The sequence below is a fragment of the Pteropus alecto genome, unplaced genomic scaffold (genome assembly GCF_000325575.1).
Source record: "Pteropus alecto unplaced genomic scaffold, ASM32557v1 scaffold125, whole genome shotgun sequence".
Taxonomy (NCBI): Eukaryota; Metazoa; Chordata; class Mammalia; order Chiroptera; family Pteropodidae; genus Pteropus; species Pteropus alecto.
In genome coordinates this window covers 6,790,490-6,814,145 of record NW_006436888.1, presented here as the reverse complement: position 1 = coordinate 6,814,145, position 23,656 = coordinate 6,790,490, and the positions used below count along the sequence as shown (strand labels likewise).

At 37.6% G+C, this 23,656-nt stretch overlaps 1 protein-coding gene and 1 pseudogene across 2 annotated transcripts in view; one reads left to right on the top strand and one right to left on the bottom strand.

Annotated features, from left to right (window-relative positions):
• Positions 1–23,656, bottom strand: part of RERE (arginine-glutamic acid dipeptide repeats) — a 367,252-nt gene that overhangs the window by 341,229 nt on the left and 2,367 nt on the right. The window lies entirely within an intron of this gene.
• Positions 11,578–11,696, top strand: LOC112481804 (annotated as a pseudogene).

The following is a 23,656-nucleotide window of genomic DNA, read 5'->3' as shown; positions in this document are numbered from 1 at the left end:
AGTCTTGCTATATTCATTGTATATCACCTCAGACAAATTCATAAAGACATTTTCTCTTTTACAGAATCTTTGAGATGAAAATCTCAAAGACTTCCCAAAAGCATCACTTGCCCTTCGACTCCTACCTTCATCCTACGTCCCTAACGCCATACTCACACACTTCATTAGCACCCCACACTTCATTAGAACCACAGAGGAAGCATAACGCAGCAGTTATGGAACAGACTCTGGAGTCAAACTGCCTGAGTTCAAAACTTCATTCTGCCGCTTCCTAACTAGGTAACTTTGGGCAAGTTACTGAACCTTTCTGTGCCTCTATTTCCCCACCACTGTAAAATGAGGATAATAATACCTATATCGTAGGATTGTGGTCTAACTATCAGAGCACGCAAACTTTTCACATAAAAGAAAAATCTCAAGGAAGGGCATGAGGTTGCTGCCCTGTAGTTTTACGGACAAGCTACAGACCAAGAGCTTTTAAATTGCAGGTTCACAGAAGGCTTCACGGGGCCTATTAATCCCCTGAAATTACACAAAAATTTGAGGTGGTAAAATACTTCTATACTGTTACTCCTCTCATCTTAAAAAAAAAAAAAAAAAAAAAGTCTTCACTAAATTTCCACTACCCTAAAGCCCATTTCTCTATTTTCCTTTACAACAAAAACTCCCCCAAAAGATGCTACATTCTCTCTCAAATTATCCTTTGATTTCTCTTAAACTCATCAAAACAAAACACTCCGCTGGAACTAATCTTGTCCAGATCACCTCTGACCTCCACATTGCTAAATCCAATGATCAATTCCCAGTCCTGTTATGACCTGGTTTAGGAGATTTTTGACACATTCATCTCTCCCTCCTGCTTGACACATTTTCTCCCCTGGCTTCCAGGATGCCCTCCACAATCATCTGCAGTCTCTTGGTTTTCTTTTTTCACTGATCTCTTCTCAGCAAATTGTGTTGCTGACAGTTCTCTCAGACCGCAGTCTCGTGGTTTAGTTCCTCGACCTTTCCTCTTCTCTATACCCCAGTGGTGATCTCTTCCATTCTTCCAGCTTTAATTGCCACACATTTGCCAAGAAGGACAACTACGTATCTCCAACCCAGGTTTCTCACCTGAATTTCAGACTCTTCTATCGTCTTCGAACTGTCAACTCAGCATTTCCACTTGTCAATTACTACTACCTTAAACTGTGTCCAAATCTAAGCTCTTCCGCAAAGCCTGCTCTAACTCCAGACCTCTCATTAGTTCCTAACGACTCTATCTTTCCAGCTGCTCAGTCCTAAAATCTTGGAATCATTCTCGACTCCTCTCTTTCGCCCCCACCCTACATCAAAATTCATCAGAAAATACTGTTGCTCTTCACCCCAATAAATTTAATAAAAAATAAAAAATAAAAATACTGTTGCTCTACCTTGAACATGCATTCAGAAGCCAAACACTTCTCACCTCCTTCACCCTACTACCCTGGTCTGAGCCATTATCATTTCTCACATGGGTTATTACTGCAATAGATTCCTGTCTCATTTCTACCCTCTTGCCCCAGTCTATGGCCTACACAAGCAGTCAGAGTGATCCTTTTAAAATGCAAATCACATGTCACTTCTCTGCTCTAAACCTTCCGATGCCTTTCCATTTCAATTGAAGCCAAAGTTCTTAATAGGACCCCAGGGACTCCAGAAGTCTAGCTGCCTCGACCCCCTTACCAGTATATACTACATTTTGCATCTGTCTTAGCAGTCAATACAGATGAACAGTGAGCCCAAAAAGATAAATCCAAGTCTTAACCCCCCGTTTCTGTGAATGCAACTTATTTAGAAGAAGTCTTTGCCCATGTAATTAAGGGTCTAGAGATGAGATCATCCTTGATTTTGGGTGGGTCTTAAATAAATCCAATGACAGGCAGAGGGAGATGAGAAGGAGATGTGAAGAAAGGAGTAGAGATTAGAGTGATGTGTCCACAAGCCAAAGAATGCCAAAGATTGCTGGCAGCCACCAGAAGCCAGGAGAGAATAGAATGGATACTCCCTCAGAGCTTCCAGAAGGAAACAACCCTGCCAACACCTTGATTTCAGACTTCTGGTCTCCTGACCTGTGAGAAAATAATGTCTGTTGTTTTATACCCCCCCGTCTGTAGTTCTTTGTTACAGCAGCCCCATGAAATTAACACACCACTCTTCCCTTTGCTAGTCCTGCTCCAATCTCATCATCCTTAACCCAGCCTTTGTGTTGGCTGGCTATTCCCCTCAGCCTGGAGCACTCAAACTCCAGAACTCCACATGGCTAATTTTATCACCCCTCTATGAGGCCTATCCTGACTCCTCTATTTAAATCACAATAGACCATCCTTCCCTTCCATATGATATTTTCCCCAAAGCACTTATCAAATTCTAATACACTGCTCACTGTCTCCACTAGACTAAGCTCCACGGGGCAGGGTATTTGGGTGGTTGTTGTTTGTTTGTTTCAACTGTGTTCACTGATGTATCCTAAACATCAATCTACAGCGCTGCCTGGCAGAGAACAGCCATTCAATAAACATAAGCAGAATAAACTTGTTGAATGAGTATGTGCACATATTTTTCTGGAAAGAGTCCACACTTCTCCCCAGATTAATAAAGTGATCTGCTACCCAAAAAGTTTCTAAATCTTTGTTCTAAATCTTTAAGTAGCTAAGGAAAGCGGATTCTAAAATTCTATCTTTAAAGACCCCAACCCTAAAAAAACAAAAACCAATAAACACTCAACACCATGACAATATCTTTCATCTTGCAAACAGTATAAGTTTAAATTTTGTACTCCCAAAACCAAATTTTATCAAAAAAAGACACTCCACTTCAATTTAGTGGCTGCAGAAGTTCCTTTGCCCCCTTTTCACTGACCTCCTACACTAAAGGGTGTCCTTGAGCTAAGCTAATGCCTCTCTATAAAAGCAATAAAGAAAAGCATCCGTCTGTGTGAAGCATTCACATAAGCCAATGTAGTTTCACAAAGCTCAAGAACATTGGCAAATACTTTTCTCTACCTGGCTAAAATCCTACACAAAGCAGAAAAAAGCAAACCATAACCTGTCTAGCATCTCTATCATTACTATGAAGTAAACAGATGTTTACTCAAAATACAACATCATTGTTTGTAAAGCCTTGAGAAACCACTGTAGAATGGATATCTTTTACATCTACAGCTTCAGTACGAACCATAAAGCGTAACAATGAAAAGCAGTTAAGCACAGCAAAACTTGTTAATGGATTTTGATAATAGCAGAAAAGCACCCACTGCATTTCTTATTATTGCTGCAACATATTTCACAGTTAATACTAAACAGATCTAGTTGAACACAATCACACTAAGCACCAGAATTCAGTATATAATCTATCCAAGCACATGTTCTTCAAACATACCTTTTATATTAAACATATGACCATTACAGATGAAAATTTGCGCATGTGCTGTTACGAAATCTTTCTTGTTCCATCAGCAAATGGATTAATACAATCAAGTCCCAGCCCTTACCTTTCCTTGTTCCTTTCCCCACTTTACCAATCTGGTAATTTCAAGGATACGAAATCTACCAGATACTCTGAAGAGAAAGGCATTTTGAACACTAACCCATATTCAACCACAGGTTTGCCTTAAACTGTTTTTTAACTGGTGGTAAAATTTTCCTCTCTCAGGACACAGCATTTCACCAAATCCCAAACCTGACCACTCTCAACACCTCCAGTGCCCCCAACCTATCCAAGCCCCCATCATGTCTCATCTGGGTTTCTGCAATAAATAGCCTCCTCGCCAGTCTCCGATTCCACTCTGACTGGCAGCTGTCTAACTTTTACACAAACCCACAGGGATCCTTTTAAAAGAGAAATCAGGTCCTGTCATACCCCAGGGGCATGCTATTACACTTAGAATAACAGCCAGAGGCCTGACTGTGGTCTATAGGGACCTGTAAGACCCAGCCCCTGCTTCTCCCTTCCACCCTCTCCAGGGCTGTTCCACTGTTCCTGGACCATACCAGCAGAATTGCACCTCAAGACTTGTGCATTTGGTGCTCCCTCTGTCTGAAATGCTCTATCCCCAGATCTGTGCATGGTGCCTTACTCTAGTGTCACCTCTTCAGAAGCTGTCCCTGAATGCCCTACTTAAAACAGTATTCCCCATATATCCCACCCGTGTCCCTCCCCTATCTAAGCAACACAGTGGCTTCACTTTATAATTTGTTTAATTTGAATCAGAATAAACGCATACTTTTCTTGAAAAAAATAAAATCTGGGCAAAAACAAATACTATTTTATAGGCCACTCACTATGAAGTTAGACACAATATGTAAACAAACACACATCTTTTTAAGAATATATCCTTTATGTATGCTTTTCCTTTATTATTTTTAATTTAAAAGTATTAAAAAAGAAGTGCTGTATGTACAAGAAAGTTTATGGTAGTAGTACTACGTAAATAGGAAAAAGAATAATGGAAATAATCTAAATGCCCAATAACAGGGAAATACTTAAGGAATGTACACATTAAAAAACATAATATAACCATAATAAATGAGTACATAAAAGCAGAAAACTGTTTAGATATTAAGTTTTAAAAAAAAATAAGAATTACAATTGACAAGTAAGTCCAACTAAGTCCTTTACATTGCTCAAATATTTACTAACCATGTGACAGACATGTGCCTGACCCACCCTGGCAGATGAGGGCTCAACAGCAAACAGGACAAGTCCCTGAGCTCTTTGAGCTCCCAGAGCCGAGCCTGCAATCACAGTACAGTGTAATAAGAGATGTCCCAGGACAGTACAGGTGACATAAAAGAGCACAGCTGGGTAATACCCTGACTGAAGAAAGGCTTTCCAGATGAAATGATGCCTAAACCAAGAGCTGAAGAATAAACATGAGATAAAAAGCGGGGGGTGGGAAGGGAGGTAAACTGGTTTGAAACAGTGGGTGTTTGGGGTGAGAGGCAAAAGATATGAAATTGAATTATAAATAAACTATGAATTATGATTTTTTTAAAAAAACTAAAATAACTTCTAGATTTGTTAGTAGAGTTTTTGGTAAATTTTTATTTTTTATGAAATCTGATACTAAATAAAAGCTAACAGTGATATATCACCAACAGCTTAGATTTTGAAAAGCCTATTTTGTCCTGTGGCTATTTCTCTTTCTTTTAGTCTGTCCTACCGTCTGACCAAATATAAGAGGGACAGAAAACAATTTTAACACCGCACACAAGTGCACATACATGTCCTTCCCAGGACTGGCCAGCACACTTCCTAACCTATATCACAAATTTGAGACCAAAAGTACTCAGACCTGTATAGTCTCTGGCTGCCTTGCTACTGTATTCTCTCTCCCCCAGTTCCTTTCGGGTGCCAACAAGAATTCTGTGCTTAGCATTTCAAGTCTCTATCATTTGGTACTCCTAACCTTTCTCACCCCATCCCACTTCACGGATTCTTTAACCTGTTCATACTTGGTCATTCCTGCCTCACGTAGACCCCGGCTTAGACTGTCCTAACTCACTCTCCCAGTTCTTAGTCAAACAGAACCTATTCTTCAAGACCCTAATCTTAGCTTCTCAATGAATCCTTAGTTAATTTCTTTAGTTAACCTGAATTTGAACTATACTTGTTACCCTAAACAATGAGTAGTTATATTGTTTGGTTATAGTCCACTTTTGTTCTAGAAATCTCTAAATGTATTCTTGCAAGGCTTGCTTCCCAGTTGTAAAGCCAAATGTAATAATTTTTATTTCTTTTATATCTAACTTACATCAGTATTAAACTTGGAAAACACATATCCAATACCTGTTGGCCGGCTGACAGATCCTAGGTGGAAGGTTAAGCCAGGTAGCTTCAGTGCCAGTTGCTTCTCTCTGGAACTACAGGTTTAAGCACCATGATTAGGACTGAATTTACATACTCCTTTGGGGCAGGCAACATAGCATATACACTGATAATGCAAGATATGTAAAAGATCAACAATATTTAAAACTCTATATAAAAGATTTATGTATTTACTCCTACTGCAGGCAAACACCACCATATTACAAGTCTCCCCATCGCTTGTACATTATCTAGCAAATAATAAATAGTAACACAAATAAGTAATAAATCTATTTGGCAAATGAATGCACAGATTTAATGCCAATAAGAGAAATATGGAGACAATATGCATGCCTAATAGCTTTGATTTTAATTAATAAAGCCCCAAGGTGCTCCTTGTGTTGTTTTTTAATTGCTAATGAATTTATTTTTAAACAATACCTAAATTCTCTATACAGAGATAACTTAATTTTTCTGAAAACTAAGTAAGCCATTTTCCAAGAAACAAGGTCAGGCTTTACTTCTTACTTAGGGAGGGAAAAAGGTTGGCAGGAGAGAATGAACTGAAAAACCAAATATTGTGTCCCCACCCCCCGGCACCCAACGAAGAAAATATGCAAATCAGATCAGCACCTAATTTACTTGGACCATGTGTCCATGAAAAAATGTCTACAGGTTCCCAAGGCAGAGGAGAAGGTCAAGGACAATGCTAAGTCCTTCTGGTATAAGACTCCTTTATTTGAAAAGAGTTATTTTTCCAAAGAAATGGCTCAGTAGAAATGAACTTTTTTTTTTTACAAAGCTCTGAGAGAATGTTCTTAAAAAGTAAACAAAACATAAAGAGAAGTATTTCAGGTTCAGGAGAATACAGGGTTAGGGTGTCCAACCTCTTCCAAAAAGAGATTTTACCCTTTACTCTCTAGAAACCACTCATGACATGAAAAACTTTGCCTCGGTTACATGAGGCCACACATTCACAATAAATGTAGCTGCCTGAAGATGGACTAAAAAACAGATCTGTTGACAAAGAAGTAAAGACAATTTGTGTTTTAACTCCGTTAAGTGCTACGTAGATGTGCCGGATCTAATCATGCCTCTTACTCTGGGCTGCTGGAGCGTGATGTTTTTACTTCTATTACAGTTCTTTTCAGACTGTATTTTATTGAGTTTAATTCATATCTGTTTCTTTCTTTTGGTCATGAACTCTGCAATGGCAGGACAAATCTTATTCATGTGCCTAGTACAGTGCCCTGCGAGAGACACTAAAAAATTACTGCCAAATGAATGGACAAGCCCAATGTAAGACTTGGATGTTCCCTTACTAACAGCCAACTGCCGAGAGAAAAGAAGACTTAAGATGAGAGCAGCCTCCTAGAAGCTCTGGCCAGAAATTACAGATCATTTCTATAATAACTGTTACACTTTACTTATTAATCACCTTGTCTATCCCTTCAGAAAAACAAGACTGAGTTCTCCTTTTTATAATTAGTATAAATACATGGAAAGTATAATTCTTCTGAAATCATTTTTCTCAAATTAAACACATCACTCCTGGGCACCCGTAGGAACCCCAGGAGAAGGGAGCATACTGTATTTGAGAAAACATTATTTTCAAACCTATAATACTCTAAAATTCAAGCAAAACAGAAAATATGAATGGGAAAAACTTTGTCAGAAACCATTTAAGACAAAAAAAGTACATCATCACTATAAACTTAGAACAATCCTTTCTAAGAATTTATCATCAACGAACAGATGAAGCTTCACAGAAAAAGATAAATTAGGAAGTGTGCCTTCTTCACTCAATGAAATCCAAGCTTTATCTTTTCATAACTCATTAGGTTTATAATTGAAAAAGCACTAAGTGCACAACTTTTTCCATGCATCTAAAAACAAACGTCAGTTCAGTAATTCAAAGCAGAAACCAGCTAGTCACAAAACAGTTTTACCTCTTCTCTAAAACACCCTTTTAACTATGCATTTGGCTAATTTCACAGTCATCCATTATTCTTATGGGCTCTTTGGAATATCCACCGAAACAGAGAATTTCAAATACTGACCTCTAATTTATTGTAATAGAAACAACAGGTCTTCCATCCAGAATTACATCAAATATCCACAGCTACTTTTTCAGTAACACCATGAACAGGAGGCTAAAGCTCTCCAAAACTCATCTCTGTAAGAGGGTCCCACAGTGATTGTGACACAGTGTCACAGGTGCACGTACACTTACTCCTATACAATCACCTCCTAAAAGAAGACAGACAACTGTCACTGCATCTAAAATGAAACCAAACGTCAAAACTGCAGCTATACCAACTCAGTGTTGCTGGAGTTTTCTAAACTAAACAAGTGTCACAGATGAGCTCAAAGTAGGTCAAACTCCTCCCTCCTTTGTGCTTTAGCAACATTCAATTCTTTAGCGCTTCCCTCAGATGTTAGGTTCTTTTTAGTGGTGTCTTACACCTAGCATTTTTTCTCAATTTTAAAGTTTAAAAAAGCTGTGAAGGGTGGGGGAAGAGGGTACATCAGAGAAGCAGGGGGCCTATTCTTATATTGAGAGCTTAAAGCAAATCATTTCGGAGCAATGCACTGACGGGGCTGAGGTCCACCTTGAAGATAGCTGTATCAAAGGCCTAAATTTCCAAAGATCATACATCACTATAGTAAGCATATCAACAGCATGTGGTACTCTGTAAGCATTTTGCAACCTTAACATTTCCATCCTCAAGAGTCCTTTGATATCCTCAAAAGATGCCTTGGATTTCAAAGCCAAGTCTGGCAATCGGCATCCTGGAAAACTGCAAGAAGGAAGACAAGATCCAAGCAAAATGGAATTTGGAGATGCAGGACTTTGTACTCTTCTAAGAGAGTGATAAAAATATGGCCACATCCTAAACAATTTGATTTCTAAGAGGAGAAATTACCCCAAACATCCAAGCCAAATGAAAAAACATTATATGAGCACTCATGGGAAGAAACACTTATCCAGACAATTCCCCTCGATTCAAGACAGTTAAAAATATATATATATATTAACTGTTTTAATTACAAATTAATATTTGACTCTGAGAAAGCAAAAAAGCTTCAGAGGTTCATCAAAATGATTAGACTAAAATAAAGGACTTCAGAGAGAAAAATGGCCTGAAATCTAGCTCTCTCCACATCTTTCTATTAAGAACTCCTGGGCCTGCGACTGAGGTGGCAGGAAAAAAATGCTACCTGCTCCCATTCCTAACTCAGACAACAACATATTGATGCCATCCCCATTGCACTTTTACACACACACGTTTACATATTTGTGATTAAAAAATTGCTAAATGTGTTAAAAGAAAAAAAAGGCAATACATTATCACTCTCATAAAATATCTTTTTGTCTCTTACCATAAAATGAAAACAGAAGTCTTTATTTTAGGACAAAACACCTAAGTACAAAACAACAGTTCTCTATTACAGCTGAACACTTACTGAGCACTTAGTAGGACCTGCATAAAAATATCTGGAACAATACATCTGCATGTAGCATTGGTATAAAAAACACAGCAAGAAAACAGTGGATTTCTCTAGGTAACATTACAGAGAATAAATATTGCTAGATTAAGTAAGGGTTGTGGGCTGCAACAGCCCTGAGTTCCTGAGAAAAAGGTAACTGAAGTACTTCAGATTTGTAGAGTATGCTTATATTTTCAAATCTATTTTTTTTTTCATTATGTATTACAGCCCCCACTTGACACCTAAAGCAGCAGAGTATTTCATCATACTTCAAACCCACGTGTGCAGACGGAATCACGGTCTAGGTCTTCTCACACTAAACAGGAGACAAAAATCAAGTTTATTTATAATCCTCATATGCTACCATGGTTCAGGACATTTTGGTGAAGCAAGAAAAACCATGAATTACACAACACATATGTAATGTGCTTAAAAGACCTAGTTATTCTCTCCTATCAAATCAACATCACATCTCTTAGCAAAACATTGTTTCTAGAGTTATAAACACTGTTCTTCCATAGGTCGCCCACTTCTCATATCTCACCTTGACTCAAAAGCACATATTATACAAGAATTTTATTTTATTTTATTTTATTTTATTTTATTTTATTTTATTTTATTTTATTTTAGGACAGTGTCTCTAAGCCAGGAAACAGCCCTCAAGTGCATATGGAGACATCCACAAGCTAATCTAAATTCCATATCTGAGCCACTCAATTTCGCATCGGTCTCATCCTAATCATGCCACTGACCCATGTCAGTCAGCATCATCTTCGATCTCCCTAAGAAGTGCTAAAAGAAAAGAAAATCTAATTAAAAGCCCAAGGAAAAATCCACTTTAATCAAAACTACAACCCAGAAGCCAAGGGACTTTACGGCAGGAAAAAAAACACTCAAATATGAAAAAAAATTGGTAACAAGAAAAAAGATGTCAAGGGGGAAAAAAGAAATTACATTGTAATTTACAGGACTAAAACCAAACCAATAAAAAAATAACTTTCCAAACAGAAGAAGCATAAAAAGATGAAAAAATAATAGAAGATGAGGGGGTTAAAATACAGAGGATCATAATTTTTAGGATATTTTACTAAGAAGAATAGGAACCTAAATGTTGAATGTACTACTTCATAAAATCAAAAGGAAAGAATGATACATTTGGTTCTATCAAAATCAACAGAAAAGTTTCTAGTCTGGGCCTTTGTCAATATCTTTTCCTAAGTGGAACAACCATACAGATGAAGGTCCCAGACTTGGCCAGTCATAAGAGCTACTCTTCTGTAACAGTCCTTGGACAGAAGCTGCTGGGGAACCTATTAGATGGGAGCCAATCTAGAGGACAGTAAGAGTTTACTCAAAATCTCAATCTAACCAATAAGCGGTTTGCTTTTCTCCACTCTAAACATCCATGTGAATCATAACAGAAATGCACACAGGCCAGACCATTACTGCTCTTAAAGTGAAGCCACGTAATCATCTCATCGTAAACAAACACACTCATGCACACACATACAACGTTAGGAGATGTGGAGAAATCTCTGAAGTAAAAAATGACCACAGTAACTAAAAAAAAGGAGTCGAATCACCCATCTAAAAAAACACTAATTTTAAATACTTATCACATTTTTTAAATCTTTTTACCTCAGAAGTCTTATTCACTTCCAATTTCGTTATTTTAAATTTTTCAGAAAAAAGTTGAAAAGCTTGTATCACCTCTAACAGTTGGAAATCAGTTTCAACAACAAGTTATTTAAAAGAAATCACTCCCCCAAACAGTACCAAAGCAGTGAGATTCCAAAGCAGTTGTCATGGATAGTTCCATTACAGAACCCAGCGAGCCCCACTCCACTCTCCTCTCTAGTAAGACAGGCCCACACACTGGAAAAATAACAGGAAAAGTTAAATTTCCCATTTCATATTTTGAGCCTAAAATATTGAAGAGCTTGGAAAGAGAGGACTCAAAGTTCATCTTGATGGTTATTTACTACAAATAATAAAGCAATGGCTAGCATTCAATTTTAAAATAAATAACTAAAACCTGCAAATTGTATACTTTAAAAGAGTAAACTTTACGGTATGTGAGTTATAGCTCAATAAATATATTATTTTTAAGATCTAAACAAATAAATGATACTTAGAAATACATACTGCATATAATATAAACCAGCTGGCTCTGAGAAAGAACACAAAATGTGTATTTTAAAATTCTGAAATATAAAAAGAATATCAACTTCACTCATGGTCGAAGAAATGCAAATTAATGTCTACGGCCGTGCCACCCTGAACAAGCCCGATCCCGGCTGATCTCTGAAGCTAAGCAGGGTCAGGCCTGGTTAGTACTTGGATGGGAGACCATCAAGGAAGACCACGTGCTGTAGGGGTAAAAAATAAAAAATAAGGATTATAAGCTGACAAGGTCCTTGCAATCTGAGAGGTCAACCAAGGGTTGCCTTGCCTAAAAATAAATAAATAGATAGAAAGATAAATAAATAAATGAATAGAAATGCAAATTAAGATAAGGTAGTGTACATTCTTCACCTAGCAGGTTAGCAAAGATTAAGAACTTCCATAATATCCAGAGCTGACAAGAAATGGAAACCTAAACCCCAAAACACCTTTGTATACTCTGGCACATTCTGAAGGGCAATTTAACAACTGCTTTCAAAATTAAAAATGTACATACCTATTGATTCAGCCCCACTTCTAAGAATTTACTGTACAGATATACCTATGCAATTATATAGGCACAACAAAATATTGACCTGTACTGTCCATGGCCTGTTAGGAACCGGACGGCACAGCAGGAGGTGAGCGGTGGGCCAGTGAGCGAAGCTTCATCTGTATTTGCAGCCACTTCCCAGCGCTAGCATCACCGCCTCAGCTCCACCTCAGATTCTCAGGCATTAGGTTCTCATAGGAGCACCAGTCCCTGGTCCCAAAAAGGCTGGGGACCACTGCAGGCGCAAGGATTAAAAAAGAAAGAATCAAAACCAATTTAAGTGTCCATCAATAGGAAATTAAAGTACCCACTACGTACCTATGATATCCCACTATGCAGCTGTTAAAAAAGAAAAAAAAAGGCTTGAGGTATCATTACAGGTAGTGACTTGAAAAATGAAGACCTGAAATATGAAATAAAAAGCAAAATTCATGGTAATATGTATAGTGTGTATATATGTGCTTGTATATGCATAGAAAATATCTGGAAGAATACTGGGGGAGTGGGTGTTAACTCTTTTTAGACAGTATGAATGTGATTATAATGAGTATATATTAATCTTATAATTATAATGTGTATTTAATTTGAAGCTCAGGCTCTCGAATAAAGTCGTATCCTGGCATCAAATCTCCCCATGCTATGACCCCACCTGTCTTTCCTGTGCTCTATGGTTCCAGCCAAACCAGTCTGTTCTTCCTTTGAGAAATCTGCCCAAAGGACTCCTCTTCAAAATGCTCTTACAATTTGAACAGCTACCAGCAACAGCTTCAAATATAAAGTACCTGAGTTGAAAGAACTATGTCTGTCTGCATCTTCTACAGAACATATTTAAAATTTTTTTTAAAAAAGAAATCAAAACGCAATAATCCTCATCACAGAAGCAGCAAAAGTACTCACCATTTCCCAAGCTTTCCAGCCTGAAATCCTCTTAGCAACTTATCACATGTCCAATCCTGCCAATCCTTCAAAACACAGGTTAAACACATCCTCCTATACCAAATCTTCCCTAATGCCCCAGCCAGGGCTAATTCTCTTTCTTAAACCACAGTTCCATTATCTCTTGAGGCATTTTCCTCTACCTAGTACCCAACTGGGCAAATGTCTCATTTCCATTAGTGAGAAAATTCATCTGGGGCACAATCTGTGACTTGGTCATTTTGTGTGCCCCATTTCATACATAAATAAACTGATATTTCACTTAAGCTTAAAAAAAAGAATGGCAAGAATCTAAAAATAAAAAGCACAGGCTTTTCTTATGCATTTATTTCAACCAGGTAATATTTACCTATGACTAAGAGTATGAAAAGTAAGGATCCCTCTCTTTCCACCCTCCTCCCCAGTGCCCTAATATGCCTTCTTAGAAGGCAATCACTAGGATCAATTTTGTAACAGGGTTTTGAAAAGTCCTTAGACACTATAACTTTATAACACATTCATAATTTTGGGTCTAAGTTGACAGAAATCATTTGTGGCATTTAAGGGTAAATTTATTTATGACAATTATACAATTGTACACAGTGTACTTGTATGCTGGGGCAAATAAAATATGACAGTCAACAGATGAAAGGATAAACTGTGTCCTATTACTTGCAAAACTAAAGTTGCCTGAGCTGTGAAAAGTCATTGCTCATTATCAGGAAATTATAGATTCTTTAAAGCATATCTATAACCCAAGTTATTAAGATTTTTTTATAATATAAAAACTGCTGCTGCCTTCAGTTTCTTTATTCCATAAAGAACCTAAAATTCTCACTAAGCTATGGAAAAAATGGTAAACCATTACAAATAAAATATTAAAGAATGTAAATGTTTTGTAAAGCTAGATTTTTAAGGAATATTAATAAAGCTAATAAAGTGTTAATAAAAGCATTTTTCAATATATTAACAGCAACAAGATGTCTACACAGTTTTCTAATTTATACATGTAAGAATTAAATATTTCTAAGAGGTCTTTAATCATGTTTAGTGCATAAAAACTTAGGAAATTCCAGTAATGATTCCTATAATAATGAATCACATGAAAATAAAAAAAATATACAGGTGAGATTATGCTACTAAGATCAGAATGCTCCAATCAGAAGGCAGTCAGTTCATCTTGTTAGAAAATTTATCTAGCAATAAAAATCTAACACCATCATTAGATCAAAAAATTTAGTCAAAATTCTATAATAAATATTGAACTATAGTAGTATAATATTCTTACAAACAATATTAAAGGGTGAAATACCAAATGTGTGTTCACACTACATTATCCATTGGGACTTTATGGCACAGACTGCCAGATGCCCTGCAATACTGATTCTTTCCTTCTTTCAAAGTAACAGAATCTCTCATTTTTGACTAGGCACATAGCCATCTCCAGGAAGGACTACATTTTCCAGCTTCCCTTACAGCTATCTGTGGCCCTGTGACTCGGTTATAATTAAAGGGACAGAGCAGAAGTGATGTGTGCAACTTCTGAGAAGTAGCTTCACAGGATGCAGATAGGCCCAGCTTATGGCCTTGCCTCCTTCCTGCTGGTAAGAATGCAGAACTCATGACAGAAACTAGAGAGGCAATCTTTGACTAAAAGAAAAACACCGGGTCCTCTAAGAGCATGAAAGGCACTATACTGGCTCAGGACTGTCCATGATTTACATGAAGAAAAGGAAACTTTTATCGTGTTCAAATCATTGTTTTGTGGTTTCTGTCACTCACTGCTGTACCTAACCCTATTTAATACAAGGCAAAACTATAAAGTATATTATTTATTACTTCATTACATAATTTCTAATATAGTTTAAACTTATTAGGATTAAAATAAAACTCATTTTTGATTATTCAAATAACTAAGAAGCTCTAAAATGTTTTTCTATACTATATTTGCAATGTAAAAATGTTATCATCAAGAATTTGTCAAAAAAACAGCTTCCTCAATATGCCTTGGGATCAAGAGATTAAGCCAAGTCTCTTTTACATTATCCATATCAATAATATTTCTCATTTATTCATTCCATTCAACAAATGAATGCCTATGGCATTCCTCACAAGCTCGATGCAAGGAAACATTGACGTGACCAAAACAGAGGGTCTCTACCCTCTGGAGTTTACAAGACAGCAATGGACCTGAGGTTGCAGAATCTGAGCACAACACCTTGGATGCCTCTTTCCTAGCCTCCACATTAATCATCCCCCTTCTGTTGTAATATTCTCGTTTCAGACTGAGTATAATATGATTAGACTTCAGCTTTGCTCTGCTCACATAATCATATATAATCATATTCGTCAAAGATTACTCCCAAAATTAGAATCAGCACGTTACCAAAATGCCACGGCAGCTATCTTTAATGGTGGGACACTTTTCCAAATGGCAAATCTTATTTATCACGTGACACTTCTCTTTGATTTCATCTCAAAGACCCTTAAATTTGAAAAATACTTTGCACTTCTCCCCAGGTCCAAGGGACTGTCATAAAAAAAGTGAGGATGTGGGGCTGTAGACAAATGGCCAAATGCTTTCAGTTATTCCTCACAGACCATTAAACCAAGCTCACCAGAAAACTGAAGCTATATCAAGAAGATGTGTGTGTCTGTCTCTCTCTCTCCATCCTCTACCTTCTGGAACCTCTCAAAGAGGAGAGAATATTAATCTGATTGGGTCAGACTAATTGGACACCTTTGTAAGTCAAAACACTGATTAGATCTTCTTTATAAGTATAAAGATTAAATATAGATTTAAAAATATATATATATATAAGGGTTTGCTTTCTTGCTCTTATTTGTTTCCCTAAGACACGCTCTACAAGGCTAATGTAGTAAACTAGTAAGATTTAAGGGGAAGGGAAATTCCTTGCCTAGGCCTTAAGCTTAAGCAATACACTCCAACCCAGTCTACTAGGCAGCTCTACATTGATATTTTGGCCAAGAGCCCAATTACTAATAAAATAATACTCTGAATTTCCCACTTGGCTGCTGTACTGCTTGTATATACCTCCTTCAGGAATATCACAAGGAAGAAGAATAGCAAAGCTATAACATTCTAATCATTTATCAGCACCCCAAACCTCATCATTACTCTCTGGTCTGTGCCATTCACTTGGTATTCAATCATGTATTGTTTTGTGGCATCTCTTATATTCAAGGAATAATAAAAATTTCATAGTTGGTAGAGAAAATTTATGCAAACACTCTAGAATTGACCCATTGCTCCTATATACCTCCTGGTTATTGAATGTTGCAGATAATAAAAAGAACGTAGTAGAAAGCTAGATCTCTCGATGACGATGATAACAGTAATAATAACAAATATGGGCTAATATTGATTGAGCACTTACTATTTACCAGAGGTATTTTAAGCACTTTATATGTATTAATTACTTTAGTCCTCACAACAAATTTGTGAGATGAGTACTATTATTATCCCCATTTTACAGATGGGGAAACTGAGACAGAAAGTTAAGTAGCTTACCTAAAGTCACAGAATTTACAAGTAGCAGGCTGGGAATTGAGACTAGAACTCTTAACTACTTTGCTAAAATAGTAGAAAGATTAAGAGTGGACAAATACATTGGTAAATTTTGAGGCTCGGTGCCCAAAAGACATCCAAGGAGGCAGAGAGCAACATGGAACTGGATCTCAGGAGATCAGGGCTGTATTTACAAACTCGCAGGTTGGAAGCAATAGGTGGAATGAAGTCACTCTGGAAGGCTGCGCTGAAGGAGAAGTTAACAGAAACATGAGGAACACCGAAATTTAAAACAAAGTTAACATGGTGTCATATGGGTACCAGACTTATTGGGGGATTCACTTTATAAATTATGTAAATGTCTAATCACTATATCAATACCTGAAACTAATATAATGCTGTATGTCAACTGTAATTGAAAAGTTAAAAAGTTTTTGATAAATAAAGTTAAATTAACACATTTTAGGTCTAATTGATGATGCAGTAGGGTGGTGAGTATTTTAGTATATTATATATATAAAACACATAATAAATTTCAAGTCAAAATATATAATGGTTAAACCTACTCTATGGGAACTAGAACATAAATTTAACTATAATGACTATAGCTTTATAACAGTATCTCAGATTTTATTGCATGGTTGGTCATAGCTTATGTTTTCATGCAAAATCTTTGGGCAAGACCACCACCTGTAACAGTTTCTATGGGAAAAAATAATCTGCTTTAAGATCTAGCTTCAGACATGCTTTCCAGGGAACATACAGTTGTGAAAAGAAAGACAGTCTAAATAGATAACCATGTTTCAATGATTCTAAGATGCACAATGTTTTACATTTGCATAGCACTGGAAATGGAACAGATCTTACATGGTTTAGTTGGCAACTTCTTTACATTGTTATGGTACATAAAATAATGGCGCATCTTCCACTGATGGCATCTTAGATTCAATGGTATGTGTCTTTCAGAATACATCTAATTCCACATGTAAGCATACATATTGGTGTAGTTAAAGGAAAACTTTCTGCCTTCAAGGGGTTTACAATCTAATGGAAAAAATAAGATTAACACTAAGATAAATGCAAGTAACAAACATTTACACAAGATATGAAGCTATTAAAATGAGTGGGAGGTTAAAGAACTGAAGAAAAAGTACTTAAATGGTAGGAAATAAGAGTGACCCAAATAAAAAAACTTAAGGCAGTATTTTCTAAGCACAGTTTTAAATAGATTGGATCTGATGTAAGAACAGGAAGAAAGTAGGAAATAAATGACATCTCAACAATGGTACAGGGAGAAGATGAATAATGTCAGCTTTTGGTCATGTCACTCTCCTCTAAGAATCAGAAACTACCCTCCAGTTAAAGTAGAGCATTGCTTGAAGATAACTGATCAAAAGGAAAAACTTTTTTTAATCTTCTACATCTCTCTCCTTTGAACCCCTGTAGTGGTTTAAAATCAATCGATAAATTCTTTGTTACTCCTCCTCAAGAGGCGGGGCTTAATTCCCTTCCCTTTGCATGTGGCTGGACTTAAGAGACTTGATCTTAGTGATGGTGTGACTAGACCACAAAAGGCTCCCCTTCCCCCAACTCCCTCCCGCACTCCCTCCCTTTCTCCCTCCTCTCTTTCTCATCACTTAAGGTCACTCAAGTAATCATATGGAGAGGTCCACGTGGCAAGCGACTGAGGATTCCTGCAAAGGCCTTCAGCCCATAGCCGAGAGAGTGAGCCATCTAGAAGCAGAACCTCCGGCCCCAGTCAAATCTTCAGATGACCGAAGCCCCAAATGACATCTTGACTGCAACCTCAAGAGAGGCCTCTGAGCCAGAACCACTCAGCTAAGCCACTCTCAAACAAATGACCACAAAAACCATATGTAAGGTAATAAATGTTTACTGTGTTGTCATTAAGCTTTGAGGTCATTTGCTATGCATCAAGGCATAACTAATACAATCCCCATGGTATTTTGTGTCTCTAAACACTTATCTTTATCTTCTTACAGTTATGTATATATGGATGGCCAATATGGAAAGTTATTTCTAAAAGGCTATTCTCTTGATCTTTACATGCCTGTAAAGCTTACCTCAACGAACTGCACAGTTAAATACTTGTGTTTTTTGTTTTTATTTGTTGAAAGATCCTTGCCAGTGCCTAAACAGTTGACAACAGGTATTCAAAAATGAAGCAATTAATCCTTGAATAAGAACATAGCTACTGAAATGGAGTGAAACAGAAAAATATTGATTTGATGGAACTGATTGAAAACTGAATGAGGAATAATGGATACAATAATCAAAAATAACTCCAGAACAACATATGTATAAGGTGAAAAAAGCAGCCATTCTGTACCACAGAATGCAAAACTTGCTTTAAGAAAAATAGTACAGAGCAGCAAAGCATTGTAATAGTAATACTTAGAACATCATTATTAAGGAAGAAAGGACAAACCACTTAATTAAGAAAGTATTAATTCTATATGTTTCTCAAACTGTTCTACAGAATATTAACTCCTATAAAAAGGTCAGTATTCCCTGGGGAAGGAAAAAAAGCAAGCAAATCAAACAAAGAAAAAATGTCACCTATATACTATAGGACATTTCTGAGACTTTAAGGTGCTAATGTGCATTACAAACTGATTTGACCTCAGAACACAGAATACTTGCATTTTAGTATGCTATGAATATAGTTTGGGAAACACTGACTTGGGTAGGCAGACAGGTAGACAGGCAGGTAGATGGGTCGATTCACAGGAAATAAAATAAGAACAAGACAAATGTAATAAATGATCTTACCTAAAAGAGATAACTGACAACCAGTTATGACTATGTGAAGTTTCTTAAAGCAAAATAAACTATTAGGTAAGCTATTAAAAGCCACACCAGGTGTCAGGGCAAATGAGGATGGGAAAAACATTGTAAGGTATAACGAAAGGAAAGAAATTCCCTTTCCATAGGCCGTGGCTCAGAATGCCTCCCACCCCCTCGACTCCTGCTGTGTACGGACCTTGAGAGCTGGCTTGAAAGGGTGAGCTCCAGCCATCTGGAAGGTTGGTAGGTAGCTTAAGAGGCGGTCTGGCCCCAAATCCTTAACCAACAGTGATCACAACAAACAACCTATCAGAGCTTCTCTCTTGGAAAGTGTTAATTAAAGACATAAAGAGTTCTTAATAGTGGAAGTAGAAGCAGAAGTATAAAAAACACAAAGAAATCAGAGATAAAACAGCAGAGTAAATAGCAGAGGATTAGATGGGCCAGCGCTGGCTGTTTAGTGCCTCCTGCGGGAAAGGAACACTTTCATTGAAAATTTAAGTTAGTATATTATTGTCCAATCTGAACAACCTTATGTGGTAGCAGTGCCAGAGAAAGCAGGATCCCAGTCTGATGATGCCCCGTCAGTCACATGCAGTGGACTGAGGGGGCAAGGGGAACACTAGCTCTTGGTTGAATAAGGAACATTGAGTTTAAACTCACCTGAATGATGACTTAATGTATCAAACATCTTTGTAAGTCAGTGGCCACAGCCTACATGGCCATTAAAAATCAAACAAAACTGTCCTAGCATGGCTATACCTCCCAAGTGTAACCAGGTCCTGCCCAGGGAAGGAGAGGGTTCCAGAGCCTCTCCAGGCAGCTTCTCTGAATTCAAACATGCAGACACATGCCCACATACTTGCCTGCTCACACTCCCCCTGAACTGTACTCAACTCACACATGTCAAATGCCGCCACCACTCCTCACCTCCAGGAGAAGTAAGAGGGTCAGGAATCAGACCTTGGGGAGCCTGATGGACATGCCTAAGTGTCAGTGAATGTGTATGTGCATGCTCTGAGTGTGCGTGGCCGTGGGCTGGAATGGTTTTTTTTAATTACGAGGGGCTCTCGCCTGCTGCTCCAGGACTCTGGAGATAATGCATGGCCATGCTTGCTCACAAGCTCTCTTTCAGACTAGTCCAGGCCCACAATATAAATACTGTCCCCTTTAGAGTATGATGCTACACACAGCTTAGACAACCATACACAGCCCTGGCACTGGGGAGGATATGGCCCAACAAACTCTCCTGCTGAGGAGGTAACAAGGTAATCTGGTCACTACAGCTAGGAGAGAACCCTAACAGCAGGGGTCCCCAACCCCGACACCACAGACCAGCACTGTCCATTGCCTGTGAGGAACAGACCAGTGAGCAAAGCTTCATCTGTATTTGCAGCCACTCCCCAGTGTGGCTCACCACATCAGCTCCACCTCAGATCATCAGGCATTAGATTCTCAGAGGAGCACCGGTCCCTGATGCCACAAAGGTTGGGGACCACTATCTCCCATCCAAGCTCTAACGAGGCCAAACCCTGCTTCATTTCCGAGATCAGATGAGATCGGGCGCATTCAGGGTGGTACGGCCGTAGACTGGGGACCACTATCTAACAGTATTCCAGCACCCATGGGGTCGAGCTGAACCTGGGGTTCTTGTTTTTCTGTGAGGGGTAACTCTCAAGATTTAAATTTCTGTTCCACTTTTCTCCAACATGTGAGATGACTTGGAAAACTTTCTGTTCCTTGCACCAAATAAGCCTAACCAAAATCCTTACAAATCACATGTATATCTAGTTTAAAATTAGGGCCTGACCTGTGGCTTCAACTTCTGATGCAAAAAGCCCACGACAAATAGGCTGTGAGGATTCTTCAAATACCAAGTGATCTACGAATTAGCGGTCATATCATTTTGTCGCTTAACCATAACAGGAAAAATTTCACAGGTGAACATACTGCTTATGGCTGATAACGTGCTGGCAATTTTTACCAAATAAAAACAACAATTTTACACTGACACAAACAGGTCACTTTATAAAAAAAGCTTTTATATGAGCCATCCTATCTGACCCAGTTACTTAATATGTTACAGAAACATGTTACATTTTACATTACTTGGCACACCAACAAGTTAGTTATACAAATCACAATTCCAACCAAAACTCCAAGCTGGTAAACATATTTAGTATTTGAGAATTTGAGTTACTGTGGTCAAATATTCATTAAAATGGCTCAAGTAATCTTAACAATTTTCTAACACATAAATGCTCAATTCTCCTCATTTAAGAAACACTAGAACTCAGATAAGAAACCAAGCACAAGCCAACAGGCTCACCAAAATTACACTTAAATAGGACAAGCAAAGCTATAAACTTGGAATGATTACCAAGACACTAATAATTAACAATCACTTAAATATAATTCAAGAGAAATTCCTGGTTGTTGAAAACCCCTAAGATCAACCAGAGGACAGCATTAGTAGAAACCGATTAGGACAACAGTGCTCTGTTTCAGGGTGTGTGAGTACATGTAATGAAGTTCACAGCTATGTTACACTAATGACTCACTTAAACGTCTGAATTTGCTACTATCTTAACCTTTAAATCAACTGCAAAAGAAGCTGCCCAAAGCAGTTAATAGGAAAGCACATAATTCCCAAAAGAACTTGGTATCTACATCTTATTTTACTACTTAAATGTTTTTCTGAGTACTGAGATTTGAACGAGATGTTAAAGGTTCAAAATTAATTTTAAAAGAAAGGGGTGCTTAACTAAATCCATAATATTCAAGATATACTGGCTTTTAGAAAAGCACAGGTCAGTTATATTCTTGTGTGTGTGTGTGTGTGTGTATAGCATGTGGCATACTTCTGTTCAACAATGCACACAATTATTGCAAGACCTGAAAGTGGTTACTGTCCCACTTTTTAAAAGCTTTTTGACTGACCAGTAAGTCAAAGTTGAAAAAGTAACTGGTGCATTTATTTCTTGATTTGAATTACCTTTCTATTGTGAATTGGTTCTAGTTACTCCAGTTACCTTGAAGCAAAACATGGGCAGAGAATATATTAGATTGAAATTAGCCGACTCTTCCTACTGAATAAATAATTCATTTGAACTGTTTATATTTCATTGTAAAAAAAAAAAAAAAAAAGGATACACAACTTTGGAGATTACGCTCTAAATTCTGAAAGCAAAATGAATCAGGAATCACATTTCTATGAGTAACCAGTCTGGAACAGAAGACATTTATTCTATACTAAGTTCCCCTTGCCATTACAAAACTCTCTAACAGTATATTAAATTAAAACAATTTAGATGGGGTAAGACGTGTAATAATAAAAACCCTTCGAGGCATTTCTCAAGCAGATTATCTCTGAGACTACACCTTGGTTTAGAAGCCTCTGAGCAGGAATTTGGCCTATGTTAATCTGTGCATGCACTCATTTCACATTTCTTCTCACCTCTATATTTTTAAATCCAATCCACAGAATAAGTCATTCTATCGGACAATTGTATTTATGTCTATATGACCATCGAAAACAACACTATTACAATGCAACACTATTACATATGCGGAATTGCCGATTTTATTGCGCTCCACACCTACCCCTCCACCCTCTATCAGCCTCATCCTACTCCCCCACTCCACCCCACACACACCCTCCCCATTAAATCCCAGAGGAAAAACTCTGGGTCCAGCGCGAGGATTTTTCTTTTCTATAGGGTAGGTCTATCTGACTTTTTACTAATGATATTGAAAACTTTTAAAAGGCTGCTAATGTATACTCAGTTTCCAAAAGCAAAAACAAACCCCCATATTTTGTTTAATATTTCAAGGCAAACTAAATTTCTCATAAAAGACATGAATATCTATTCAAAAGAGTCCTTAGAAGTCAAAACGTGTAAATACTTCTGATAATAGAACAAATTAATGTCAAGACGCAGGCAATAACGTAAAAAGCCTCGATGCAACCATGCCTGTCAAAAGGCATCTATATTAGCAGCTCAGGGAAGTGGCATTTGCAGAAAAGCACTACAAACTGCTTCAAAAGAAAATCATCAGGCCTCAGCCGTTAATCCCCTCCCCCATCCTCTTCATTTAGATCCTTCAAAGCAATTAACCACTAGAAGGTGCTATTCTGCAACCCACCGGTATTCACACCAACCTCCATCCTTGGCCCAGAGCTGGGTTTACCCCAGGTGGACTCTCAGCCTATTCCCTGTCCAATGTTCAAGGAAGCCGCTACACTAGCCCCATAAGCAGAAAAACAGATCTTATAAACCCTATTTATAAAACAAAATCAAACAAAAAATACTGACGGCTCAATAGCCAGCAAACCTATCAAACCATCAGAACGCTAAGATGTCAAACAC